Raw genomic sequence first — 15,191 nt, 5'->3', positions numbered from 1 at the left:
CAGCAGTTAATAATCACAGACCTGCAAAGACAAACCAGGTGCTTTTCATTCCTTCCCCTTCTTTAAGTTGCTCGGCATGTTACTCATGAGGAGCAGATTCCTGATTTCACTCCTAATAACTGACTTAAAATCACACACCATTCACAAGAACCCTGAATATCTCATTTTACCATAGTAGCTATTGTTTCAAGTTGTGTTTCTCTGAAAGTGTTAAATGTGTGAATGAGACAAAGTGGGGAGGGGAGGTGATGGGGAAAGTAAAGGTCAGTTTAGCCTAAGGAATAACGAGGTCATATGAAAATACAAGTGCCACTGTATATTACTGTGTATTCATATGATGCTCAAAATAGTGCTTCTCATAATAATATTTCAAAATAAAAACATAATAAAGAAACAAAGAGCAACATAATAAAGAAGCAAGGACCTTGAAATATTGAGTTAAACCAACCACAGAAAAATCAAATCAATTGAAGGCCTTGAGGTAACTTCCATCTCTAATATACTGTATGTGCAAGAAAACACTATGTCTCTGGACTTTCCCCTTTGAATGATTTTGCTATTGTGATTTATTTGTTTTTCCTAATATTTCTCTAGGCAATGATATCAGTGGTATGTTTTTTTTCTCAGGTAAGTGAATTCATTTCAGATTTTGCCCTCAGAGGTCTTTGAGAAAACCCATGAATATATCAAAAGGAGCCTCCAGAGAAAAATAAAACCCTGCATTCTAAAAAATGATAAAAAATTCCTGGACAGATTTCAGATATGTAAATCACAAATGTCCAGTTGAAATCAATTGCATCAGCCAAGCTCTGCTTTCTTTCTGCCTTTTTTTTTCTTCTGTAAAATCTATGTTTTCTTTTGTTTTTAGCTATGAATTAAGTACAGTACAATTTTCTAAGATTTTGATTTTCAGCCTTGTGTAATGTCTTATGGAGCTTCAAAAAAAAAAAAAAAAAGAAGTAATAACATTAGGGGAAATAATAGAAATAAGAAATATAACCCCTCCCCACAAACCCAACACCTTTGTTTGTTTGTTTGTTTGTTTAAAAAGTGTATTTGAATCTCTACTCTTAGCAGACAAAAAAGGAGATGAGATGAAATTTAGAGAGGCCACCTCAGAATTTTTATACTAACAAAAATGTAGGTAATCTTTGTATCAGATCTATCTTGAAGATTACACAGACATGTAGCTGTATGTCAGACAAAATTGCTTTCATAATGAATAGCCAATATCCTCTGTAGCAGTTAAAGGGGATTACGAAGGAAACAAGCAAACCTAACAAACAAACAAACAAACAAAAAGCCAAGAACAAACCCTGAAAGTTTTTTATGTGTATGGTGTTTTGTTTGTTTCTTCAGTTTTGGTTTTTCTTTTTTGTTTGTTTGTTTTGTTTTGTTTCCTCATGACTGGTTCTGCAGAAATATCATTCAAGGATTTTTTTTTTTTTTTCCCATATACAAGATTGGTAACTCACAACCAGTTAAGAGTTGCCTTTTTTCTGAGAAAGAGTCTGAAATCGTCTTTGTGATGGTTCATTTGTGTCTATTTTTAAGGACAAAATAAGGGCAGCTAAAAGGTCAGGGGCAGAGGTTTTTGGAATCCATTTTTGAACCCTTATTTCCCTTATGTCCCTAATCTGGAGACAGATATTTTATCTGTCTCAATAAATCTCCTTAATCTTAAGGAGAGGCTTAATCTAGGTAAGGGCAATTCTTTTAAAAACATTAGGATGTTGCTGATTTAAATTTTGCCTTTATCTGCAATGATTGAGATAAAAATAAGCAGGTTTTCATTGCTATTTCATGGTAAAATAGTGATTTGTAAATACATTTGCTAATTGAATGCATAACCCAACTCTTTCTCTTTGTGTTTTGCAGATCACATTGAGTTCAGATGATGCTTTTATAGATCAGAAGTATAGGAACAATCCTCCAAAAACTTCAAAGTTTTTTTGTGAGCTCAGGCATTTTTCATGCCAGTTGATTCTTTGGAGTTCCACCAGTGATCTGTAAAGTAAGCAGTTTTTCCTGTCATTTTCCCTTCCAGATCTGATAGCAACAGACACAAACTAACCAAGTAACTAACTAACTAAATAAATAAATTCTAATTTTTTGGTTTTCAGTCCAGGCTTATTCTATATTCCAGGTATTTCTCTTCACCATACAGCTCAAAAATCAAGCTAAGGAATACATTTTGCTGTCAGTGTACAGTATAATATGTACAAATAAGAATGAGAACAAGAATGCTGAGAAATAGATCATTGCAAGTGAAGGGCGGGGGTCTAAGAAACAAACACACACATAGAAAAGCCTCTCAGATGCACTGTTTTCTCTCCTACTTACAAACACAGTATTCTGAAGCACACTCAGATTTTTCCAAGGCCTATTGTCATCTTGAGGAGCAAGGTTAGCTTAAGTCGTGGCAGTATTTGCTCAACTCTGAAGGATTTATTGAAATTGTGTCTATTGTACAGACTGTCCTGTGTTGGAGTGAATATTACCCCTGTATGCTGTTGTGACTCCCTTTATGAAACAGTTACAAGGGCCACGGAGGAGCAGAACTGCAATAGACTGTGCTCTGGACCTTGAGGTAGTCTTAGAGGTGTATAAGATGACATCAGAGTGGTGAGCTTTCTTGGCATCCTCCCTGCTGCTGAGACTCATTTCAAAGCCTCCCACACCAATATGGGTGAGAAGGGTAAAATCACTGACACAGATATTCCCTCTGATTTTCAACTTACTTTCATCTCCTTATAACACTCTACGGCTCTAAAAATCCATCCACAAAGCTAACAGTTGTATCAAGATATACAAAAAAACATTCCCCTGTTTTCCTTATCTCAGGCAGAGAAGCCTCTCTGAGGGTCAGGCGCTTAGTGTGCCGAATGTATTTGCAGGCTGAGAAGCGCTAAAGATTTCCCTTCCACAGGGAGAATAATTCACAATCAGCCAGCTGCAGCCATATTACATTTCAGGTTATTAATACAAGGTGCTACAATTGAGACCAGAAAATTTATGGTTCAAAAAAACATAGGTTTATGTTTAGTATCTAGTGGAGAAATCACAACACAAAATTAAAAAAAAAAAAAAATTACACAGAATTTTTTTCTTTTAATTCAGTTTGGTTTAAAACGTCATTTTCATGGTTTTTGACATGCATATTGCATTGTTAATATTTTTCTGCATATGACTGTGATTTAATTATCATTTAATTAACAGGATAAGTGATGTTCTGTACAATCCTCACAGACCTCATGCTTTCATGTGAAGGATATATGGTACTTAAGAGGGCTTTTTCTGATATTAACATTTCTCAGGGTAACTGATCAGAGTGTGTGACAGAGTCAGGCTTTAATGATCCGATATGAAGTCTGAAAGAAGATTCCTCAGGTTTGGGTTTTGATTTTAGTTTGTTGTGGGCTTCCTGATTTTGTTTGGTATCAGGAATGGTGATCTAATTAATTCTTAATGTTCTCTGTATATTTCATTAATAAATTACTAGAAAGGAGAATTCCCATGTGTAATCATAGAAAGTAGTGTTAAATTAGAAATTCTCTATAGTTTTTCATCTTCCAAGAAATATGGGGCTAACGTTATTCCATATTTTCACTGGAAACCTGAAGTTTAACCTCAGGAGAAAAAAAAAAGGAGAACTCCTAATATGACTTCTCACATGGGATACTTGTTCTATAAAGGAAACTAAAGTTTGGCAAAATGTAAAATGAAAAAGAATTTGTTTCTCTTTGCAATTGTTCAGGCAAGGGGGGCCTGGAGGGCGATAAACATCATAGACACATTTAATTGCAGTTGGAAGTTGATTTTTAAACATAAACTTGTAAGCAATAGGCTGAGAATCAGCAAGCATCAAAGGAATGAGGTTGTAGAAAATTAAGAAAAATGTTATACAAAAATTGAGAAATTTTGTAATAGAGGTTGGTATTTGAAAGGAAAGGATGGTGCAGTATGATGGTCCACAGAATCAAATTAATGGAGCTTTCAAATTAAGAGATCACTACATTTTTACATGCTGAAGTGGAGTTATTTAAACTTTATTACAAGCTATATTTGTTAAGTAATCAAATGACAAAGTAAGCATCATGTTCAGATTCTTGTAATATCTATATTATAAGGAGGAACTTAATTATTTTTCTACAGTGAGAAAATCAAGGTCACAAGAACCTTTCTCTTGAACAAACACAAATGGATTTTCTGCAGTGACAGGATTTAAGTTTTTTCTCAGTCTAGCTGTAAAGAAGTCGTTTCTACTTTGGAACTGCTATAGAGCCTTGACCAGCAGGATGACAGGGAACATGAGTATTCCTGTCATACCTTTCTCTTTTACAGCATTGATCATGCTCTCCAAAGTTCATCCAAGCTGTGCTGAGAAGCTGAGGAGCTGCTATCACTAATGAATGAATTAAAAATATTTGATATTTGGAATTGATTAGTGTAAAACACCACTAATTGCCCTGTAAATCCATCCTTGCAGCATTTCCAGACAACTAGGTCTTTACCATTTTGTTGAGATTCTTTTAGTCATTTATATCTGTTACTCTTTTCCAATAGAATGACAGTGCTTGGCAATCCTGTTTGTTGTTTTTTATCAGTTAAAGAGAAGTAAAAAACATTGCGTATTTTGGAACTGCATTTTGGAACACATTTTGGAACAATTCTGATTTCAGATACTAAGCTGCAAAAAAGTATGAATGTAAAAAATATAACAATCCACAGCTCCATATAATACTGACCAAAACTTAGGGTTGTGCAGAAGATTTTACTGTGCATTTCTTAAAAATCAGAAAGTCTCTGCACATAGTCATACACTGCAATACATACATAGCCCAAGATACTGTTATAATACTTCTCAAAAGAAGAGCACGTTCAATAGTAATGGACACACTCATTTTGCCTGATTCCAAACATATTTGTTGAAAATGAATTTGAAAGCCAGACTTCATAATTGCTGGGTTCAGAAAGGTTTGTAAAATAATAGTACAAAGTATATGGGGGGGAGAGGGGGGGAGGAATAAAACAAACAAACAAACAAACAAACATACACCAGAAAATCTGGAACAGAAAATATTGTAACAGAGCACAGAAATATGGAAGAATTTTGGAAAAAAGGCATTAGGCAAGGAGAGAGCTGTGACAAAAATTTTTGTAATTAATACAGAAGTTAGATTCTAATTATGCATTGGAGACCTAAGCTCTAAATAGGTGCATTACATCTCCTACATCCTTCACTGTCTTCTCTTTTGCTCCTGTTTTAGCCTCTGTTGAATTCATTGAAATTCTAACACTACCTTTAGGGTTTCAAACTTGTGTTCCGGTTTCTGAAGTGTTAGACATACTGAAACACTTTGGAAACAAACAAACAAACAAAAACTATCCTAAAAGACCATTTTTTAAAACTACTTCAGACTGCAGGATCATTTCAAGGTACAATGCATCTTAATCTGTCACAAATTGGCATAGCTATTATGGAAGCAACGGAGATATGATGATTTGCACTGACAAAAATCTACCCCAATAAAGTTCATAGTTTCTACTTCCCCCTGAATAATACTTCAAAAAAAGAAAAATCAATATTACTTTGGACTCCAAATAACCCCACTATCCACCTTAAATTGCCTCTATATACTTCTTTACTCCTGTCTAACTCCACATGTTACTTCTACAGATGGGTCTTGTCATCTGATTCCCTTCAAAGAAACAAAGGATTTGAATACTGACAACAAAATGTGTAGATATGGTGAGCTGACCTCAGCTGGCTGCCAGATGGCCATCCAGCTGCTCTCTCATTCCTCTTCCTCGATGAGACAGAGGTAGTAAATAAGATGAAAAAACCTCATGTGTCAAGATAAATATGGGGAGATCATTTACCAGTTGCCATCATGAACAAAGCAGACTTCACTTAGGGAAAAGTGGTTTCACCTTTTGCTACTTAAAATATATTCCGATGGTAAGGACAAAAAAACCAAACAACAACAACAAAACCTAAATTAAACCAAACAAAAACAAACAAACAAACAAACAAACAAAAACCAAAAAAAAAAACATAAAACACCACCACATCCTTCCTTCCAGCTTTGACTTTACTCCTTCATTCCTGACTCCTCTGCCTCGCACCCAAGGGTGCAGAGTGATGAGATGCTGGGGTTGTGGTCAGTCCATAACAGTTCTCCGCTGCTCCTTCCTCCTCACACTTTTACCCTGCTCTGGCATGGGTCTTTCCTTACCAAAGGCTGCAGTCTTTAGGGTAAATATGCTCTAGCACAGAATCTCCACAGTTTGCAGTTTCCTTCAGGAAATATCTACCTGGTCCAGTGTGGGGTTCTCTGTGGGTTGCAGTGTGGGCAACTGCTCCAGCATGGTTTCCAGGAGAACCTCTGTTCTGGCCCCTTGAGCACCTCCTCCCCCTCCTTCTCTCACTTTGGTGTCTGCAGAGTTGTTTCTCACACTCCTCTCTCATAGCTACTGCAGAGCGTTTTGCCTTTTCATAGGTATGCTTGGCTGAGGGGTTCAGCTGTGACCTGTAGTGAGTCTGCTGGAGCCAAATGGAACCAACTGTGTCCAGCACATGGGAGCCACACTGCAGACCCCTCATTGGCAAGACATTGCCACCTGAACCAAATGTGCTAGGTAAAAGATGTGCAGAGGTAGAGTAAATATACTGATGCCAGGAGGCCTCCTCAGCTGACTCCTTTGTCACAGATGCTTCCTAGTTCTCATGAGCACAGTTCCTTTTTCTCCCTCATGTAGAGACATGTTAGTAAATCTATTTAATTTTTAACCAGATTGTAATTTCTTTAGCTGATAACAAGAAACTGAAGATCAGTTAGAAGCCTTATGTTTTAAACATCATGTTTCTTGGCAGAGGAAGCAGGATACTGTAAAACTGAAGATATTGCAAGATTTAGGTAGTAACACTACTGAAACTGTAGTCAGAGAAGTGTCAGTAAATTAATTTAATTAGTTCTGAGAAAATTCTGTGACCTATTTCAGACCCTGTTAAGATCTCAGCATTTGAAGAGCTTGTTTTCATGGATTCTGTTCAACTCAGTTCAAACTTTTTTGGAAGAGTCACCATGATTTTTCCTTCTTAGTGTGAGGGAGTAAGAGAACTGTAACTTGTATTAATTAAAACAAAATCAAATGAGGACTTGGCAAATAGGAGAAATCTCGGTTCAACTTTTATGTTTCTCTAACTTTCAAGCATATATCAGTTCTGGAAACTGCTTTATTTTCCCGAAGACACTACCACTGCTAAAATGCTAAAATGAAGTGGCTGCAGGTTTTTTTTGTTTTGTTTTTCCCCCTTTTCATAAGGAGAAGCATACATTTCAAATGTACAATGCATTTAATTATCATAACTCTAGTCTTTCTCAGACAGTGCTGAACTGCTTAGAATACACTAAATAAAAACCACCACACCTTTCACATTCAGACATACTTTTCCTGTCAGGTAAAGGAGGAATGGTAAAGAAAACACTTTTTAACAAAATATTGATATCTGGTAGGAAGAGAAGTTGGTCATATTAATTGTTTGTTTCAGGTGCTAAGGATGTCTGTACTACTGGTTAACCATGATTTGCTGCTTGCAGTCAAGGCCAGACTTGGGCATCTAGCTTATAAGACAAAAAATTTAAACACAATAGTGGGCTTCGGTGTGGGCTCAGGCAGCACTGGGGAAGGCTGAACCTTCAGCTTCAGCCTTTGTGCTCTCTAGTCCAGCAGCAGCAGTCTCAAATTCATCTTTTTTTGTAACACACAAATATTGCCATAGTGAGTTAATAACAGAGAAACCACACAAGTTATTGTATACTATATATTGTATACTAAAGCCTAATATTCAACCTGCTTTCTAATTGGCAGAGTAGGTGTTTTTACACCTAAAATTGAAAATATTAAGGCCTTATGAATCTAATAAAGCAGTCAGCATCTAAAAATGACAGGGAAGGTTATGTGAAGACAAGGTGGTAGTGATATAGTAGTGCAAAGTCTATTTTAGACAAAAGCAGTGGAAAAGGATTTTCTCATGGAAATAAATAAGGTTGCATAGAACAGGGTCAACATTGTAGCTTAAAAAAATTTGCCTTGATGAAAGAAGCATAAGCCTACTCTGAAGCTCTTGTATTGATGTTAATTTTTTCATGAAAATTTTCACCTACTGGTCATCAATTTACATGATTTGAAATAGCCAAAAAAAACCCAAAAACATGTGGAAACACACTTTTCAATGTAATAAGTGAACAAGATGTGATCTCCCCACACAAACTTGAAAAATCCGCATTACTACACAAAGGTACACAGCATATTGAGAAAATCAGTGTTTCAGGAGCGTGTTGTCCTGCTGGGAATCAGATGTACTACACTTTGCAGTTTCTGTTATTGAATATGAATAGGGAAAACTACGGGGTGTCTATCATCAGTGTCTCAGCACCTTGTAGAATATCATGTTATGTAGACATCCATATGAAGAGAGAACTTGGTGTTAACTTTTGCAGCATGTATCAAATGTTTTATTTCTTTAAAAAGGCTATGCATTATCCTACAATGGATGTAATACACTATTTACATCATCTTATAATGCATCATGCAGTATAAACTTAATATCATCTCTATCTTATGTTAGAGATAGCAGCAGGTGGTGGACTGTACAGGATTAACGAGCTTTTTCTAAAATGTTTTGGAACTGCAAAAAGATAGTTAATCGGAAGTAAGGAGAATTTGTGTTCATATATGAGCCAGAAAGAATTGTCCAGTATCCTACTTGAGGGCTGACAAACTGCTTCATGAAGCTTATCTGTTTTTCTAATGTTTTGCTTCATTTGTTGTTTTTTGTTTGGTTGGTTGGTTTTGGTTTGTTGTTGTTTGCTTGCTTGCTTGTTTTACGTTTTGCTTTTTCCTTTGTGGACCGCACCAATCTGAATTTCCATAAACCATTTAAAATTACCTAATTGTATTTCCTTCATACAAGAACAAACACTAGAATATGAAAAACAGAGTCAAAATTAGCTGTGATTTCTGTTGAAATCAGTGATATAATTCCGTTTGAGGGGGGTAAATAGGCATTGGCCCATGTAGCATAAACAATATTCATTCTCCCATAACATTCTAATGTTGGTGGGTTACAACACAGTACTGTATGCTAAACAGTTAGACTACCTCAGTAATTTATAGTAAAGGTAGACCAGTGGTATAGTTTCATTACTGTCACAGGAAGAGTAGTTTAGGAGAATGGCACATTAAGTCACTTACAAGGTAGTATCTACTTATATTACAGTGTAAATTAAACTATTCTGTGTAGACCTACTTGATAGTGTTGATTATGTGGTATGATTTGGAATGGCCCAAATGACCTCTTGAGGGTCGATTCACTCTTATTTCTATGGTGATAGAGGACAAGTAAATTTAGTTATTTACTGTTCTCACAGACTTCTTTGTCTTTATACTTAAAAAAAAAAATCACAAAATGCCTTTTACTGATCAAGAAAATGTCAGCCCAATCTCAGTGCTGCCGATAAGCTAGCATGATTTCTTTTAGTTCTTGCTAAGTATCAGCTTCATGAATTTCTGTATTTAGCAACATATAATTAAATATGATTCTTTCTAGTGCTGCTAGTTTCTCTGTCATATAACTGTTAACTTGTTTTCCAACCTGAGCTGTACATTAGGCGATGTGTAACCATGATACCAAATAAATAGAAAAAACATACAAAAGCCAGACTGATTTCCAAAGTTTGCACTCTCTAAGTTCTGGTAGATTCTTGTAAATTATAAATTAGTTGCATTTTCTACACATTTTCTGTGGAAGCGATTTAGTGTTGCTTTGGAAGATGTATTTATGTACCCATCTACACTAGATGAAATGCATATTACACCTTTCTACAAATACTTAGAATTTAAGTGTTACTATATTACAGAATACCAAACAATTCTTTACTTTAAACTGTTTGGAATTAAAAATTATATTTCTAATAATCTTATTTTGACATTTTATAGAATAAAAGCTAAGGTGCTTCTCTTATTTCATTGCATATTTTAAGCTTTCTGCTTCATGTCACCATGAACTACTTTTCTGTTGAGATCTTAAATAATTTTGGAAAAAAACATATGACATGTAATTGAAATTTGTCTCTTCTTTATATTGGCAGTTATATATTTTGCTTAAGATGTTACCTAGAGCATTGTTTATTATTCTTTTGTATATACAGAGACAATATATCAATCATAGGCAGGAAAGCTGCAACTTCTTCCTGTTGAACAAAAATGTATGTACTAACCAGTTTTTCAGCTGGTGTAAATCATTGCCTTCATGAGATGTGTGCAGTTTCTGTCAGTATTATACACCCACACTTTTTTTCGTAACCCTTCCTTGTTTTATCCCCTCATGACATATGTGGTGTTATGAATAAAGTGCAGACCCTGATAGAGAACCTGGTATAACCCATGAGAAAAAAAAATATCCAAATTCATTTTGGTGTGTTTTGGACCAGGCTCTAAAACATCTTTCCCTTCAAACCTCATTAGGCACTTTACTTTCTTCAGTCTGTTCTGCCTGCTTCTGCTCCTGCCAGTACAAAGTGTCATGCTTCCAAAGATGTGCAGCCATTTTAAAACTTTCTGTCATGTCTTCAACCTGACGCATCACTTTCTCCAGATAACTGTGCCTTTCTTCCACTAATGATGGACTATATTTGTATCTGTTATAACTTTATTTTGGCTCAGAAGGCTTTCTTCAAATCTAACATGACTAAGCTATAGACAGAGCCAGGAAATGCATTATAAACAAACACACTCTGAACTTGAGTATCAAGTCCTTCACAAAAATCTTCTCTTTGGTGCTCAGTATTACATATGTCAATGCCTGTGTTTAATATCATTACATATAATGATATTATATAAAAATATATTATGAAAGAGTATACATAAAATTTAAGTAATCCTTCAGCATAAAGTGAATATCCCTTTCTTCTGTGAATTTTCTTCTCTTTATTTAAGTTTGAAAAAAATACCAAAAATATCACTGGCAAAGAAAAAACAAACAAACAAACAAAGCCCAAACAAACAAAACCAAAACACCTTATAATATATAATAAAAATAAAATAAAATCTCAAATACAATTGTATTATTTTGGTTTAGAGGATAATTAATTATTCCTTTGGAGAGCTGAATAAACAGTAAAATTCAACAAACAAGAAAGTTACTATTTCTACCATTCTCAGTCATTTGAATCCAATTCCTTTGGAGTTATTTGAAGTTCACACTAGGGTAAAAATGCACATATAAAGGGTTATTCCTGTGTAATGGAGCTACATAAGGTCCATAATTTCAGAAACTGGCTTGATCTAATGATTTCTGCAACTTCTTCCCAAAGGATAGTGCAAAAACAAGAAAAATATCTAAGAGGGTATTATTGGCTTTTGCTCACCAACCGTGTACTATTTTGTAAGTTTAGGTGTAGGGTAACTGTGGACTTACCCAGATAGAAAAAACAGTGTGCCATAGAGTACATAATGTATAGGACAGAAGCTGCTCTGAACTAATTGTCTACGTGGATTATTTCAGCATGAACAAAGATTGTATTTGTAAAACTAACTGACTCTAAAGTGATTTATTCAATATGTGTTTGCTACTTCCACATTGGAAATGAGCCTCCATTAACAATAATACATCATTTTAGTTGTATGAGCAAATTCTCTGAGGGTATGTGAAATTACAAGTTTAAATTATATAAGAGGTTCTTATAAATTGAGTTCATGTGCCTTATAAACAATGAGTGAGCTTAAATTTATTCGTTCAACTAATTATGTTCATTGTCTTTAGTTTTTCTCAGATTTTCTTGCCACTCACCTCTCCATAACAGTCTTCCAGACCTTTGTAAGTGTGCAAACTTTTCTCATGCATATATGTGTAAATATATATATTTATCTCTGTGTCTGAGTCTCTGTGTGTGTGTTTGTGAATTCTTGTTGAGTTTTTGAGATTTTAGCTGCAACCATGTGTGCTTCGATGACGGTGTGTTTAAGCTTATATATCCAGTGGTGTCAGCCAAAGAACTCCAGGGACACCTTCTTCTGCGTGAGGTCATCTTCTATCTCAGTGTCAGACTGACAGCTGTTACTCCAACTAATTCAGTATGTCAGATTTTTTATTTTAAAAGTCCAGGGATATTTTTGTAAGCCTGTCATTCCTTCCTCCCCCCTATCTTTTTTTTTTTTTTTTTTTTTTTAATTAAAATTAGACTGTGACAACTCAAATCTTATTCCAGGGACCAAATAATTCCCTGTGACTTGACATCTTTTTGCAGTTCTAGCCAGCAGCAATGACATTTTCCTGTCCAACAGGTGTTCTAATGATACACAGCAGTAGCACTAGTTGGAGCTTAAGTGGCCGCCAATGTAGCATCAATGCAGTCCCTTTAAGTTTTGATGATGAACCAGTAGAACTGCAGAGCTTATGAGCCTGAGACATGAAAGATTTTATGTGACTACTTCTCTCTTTGACTTTTCTTTCCCTTTTCTATTACATTGGACTTTTTAAATCCAACTGTGATACACATGATTAACTTAAGGCTTCTGGATGGTAAGATGGAATTTAACTGGGGTATAGAAAGATACAAAAATGTGTGGGAAAATTGAACTTACAAGCCTGACTGGGTAGTTGGTGGCTGAAGTTGGAGACAAAACTCTCTGTTGCCCCATTTCCTCAGGGACTCTTTCACTTGAAGCCCTTAAACACTACAATCCTATTTTTATTTCTCTTATCTTTTTCCACAATTCACTGTATGAAGGTTTTGTGCATGTCTCTCGAATATGCAGAAACATTGTTCATGACTTTGACACATAGACTCTTTGAACAAAGAATCTCAGATAATCTTGACTTGAAATGTTTGACCTGCAATAGAATGACTTCAGAATTATGCGATTATCCTTCTTTTAACCAACAAAACAAACTGCAAAATAGAATTATGTTTCAGACTTACTTTGAATCTAACAGTGGGTATGCTCCCATAAAGTAGCAAGTGATGTAGCCTACAGCAGAAAATCAGGTCTTCATTCAGTGCCAAAGCATAGCTTCAGTATAGCTGAGCCAGAATTAAGGATCGTAATTCAGAATCAGGGATGTTAATGACCAGTTATCAGCAGTGTGACATAGTCTTTTGCTAGTTCCAGGACATGGCTTATAAAGTTTTATGTTCTTTTCTGCTTATGGCTTGAATTGGATGGGAAGGCAGTGTAGCAAAGTGTACTCAGTTGAACTTTTTTGTAATAAGTAGAATAAATTCAAAGAGGTAAAGTATGCTCTTGCACTTTCTGAAAAATTTCTACTTGTTAAAGCTGCCACTGCAACTGTAATAACAACAACAAATAAGAATTACCTCAAACTTAAAGCACATTCCTCATTTCTGTTTTATATTGGCTCAAAACTTAACCATGCAACTCAGAAAATCTAGGCTGTCAGCTTTATACGGTAGCAAAGAGTTCGACTAGGGACCCACTGAAACAACACAATGACTTAAAACTGAAAATCTTCACAAACTGGTTTTGAAGGAAGCAAAAGGACTGTAGTCTTCCTTTGCCTCCCACACCTTTATTACTAGTGTTATCTTATTCAAACACATGTTCTCTCTCTTTCTAAGGTGTTGGGTTTTTTTCCCTTCTACGCATGAAATATGTCAGAAGTAAGAATTGTCACTTGCAGGTTTCTTAAACTAAATTTGGTGTCTGTCAGATATTTGATTTTCATCTTCAGTAAAAAAAAAGATAGAAAAGAAATTGAAATACCATTTATTACATTGTTCACATGGAGATATATATATATATATATTCATGTTGAAGAAGCCTCTTACTTCAGTAACAGGCCAATTTATTTAATGGAAGTATTTACAAAGTAAACAGACCTGTGAGGCACTGAAGATACAGTGTGACTAAGGATATGAGACAGCTGAAGATACTTAGATGATTAAGAACATGGGTGATCTAATGTAACTAGGTGACTGCAGGATACAAGATCAAAGCAAAAAAATCCAGCCTTAAAGACACCAAACTTCCTAACAAGAAAAACAGAAAGGAAGAGGGTCTTGATGATGTTTGTTACGTACAAGATTCATTTTCTGGTCAAAACAAGATCAGGGACGAAATCAAAACAGCAAACTGCTGAAGTTCAAGCCCTTATGGATTCAAAAAAGATCAGCACTTCCTTAGTTCAAACAAGAGTTCTAACCATGTGGTGGGTTAGTTACTTGGCTACAGTTTAGCAGATTGCATCTGAGGGTGTTGTGTTTCATTTTTGGAGAACGGAAAGAGAAAGTGATTTTGCTTTTGTTGTTTTTATAGAATCCAAACTAGAAGAAAAAAAACAAAAAACAAAAAACAAACAACAACAACACCAAAATATTTAGTATTTGCTCTTGGGTTTGATCAGTACTTGTTTGTTTGTTTTTTAGGGAATAAACTTTATGATTATTCATAAGGGCTATTTCCTTTGGTAATTTGTTTTATTAACTCTTATCACAGGCAGCTTTATGACACAGTTTCATCTCTGTATCTAAGGTACTTTAAATTCCCCCTAATTATACCTGCCACAATTAATATTATTGTAAGTACTTTTGGATAGGGAAGCCTTAAAATTCATTCTCAGCACAAGTGTTTCCTGTTCTGGAGTTATGTGTTCTTGTGACACAGAAGCACTGTAAGTCCTAGGGACTTGCAGTAGGAAATTCAATATCATTATAGTCTACATTGCAAATGTGCTTAACCTTGCTGTTCTAGCATAACTCCTCTATATACTGAGCAAAGAACTCGAGGCACTGTGTTTACTTTTGTAAAACCCTATGGTTTTCTAAGTCAACATGCCATACACTTCATATGCAGCATGACAGCTAGGGCTAGAAGTGATGAATGCTGATCAGGGTAGAGCTATTCTATTGCATAAATCACACAGTACATTAAATAACTATTTTTATAATCTCTTAAAAATGTGTAAATTATTTCCAAGTTATTGTTACAGCTTTTTTTTTTTTTTTTTTTTTTCTTTCCCCATGAGTATGCAAACAAAATTACAGGCAGTGATATTGAACACATGGATATCAAGGAAATTGGTTTCCATGGGAACCTTATCCACATGACAGTTTTCAAATGCTTTTCTGCTTTCCAGGTGACATTTCAGTAATTCTAAAGGTATT

This window comes from Patagioenas fasciata, chromosome 2, assembly GCF_037038585.1.
Source record: "Patagioenas fasciata isolate bPatFas1 chromosome 2, bPatFas1.hap1, whole genome shotgun sequence".
Lineage (NCBI taxonomy): Eukaryota > Metazoa > Chordata > Aves > Columbiformes > Columbidae > Patagioenas > Patagioenas fasciata.
Note: the sequence above shows the minus strand (reverse complement) of the source record.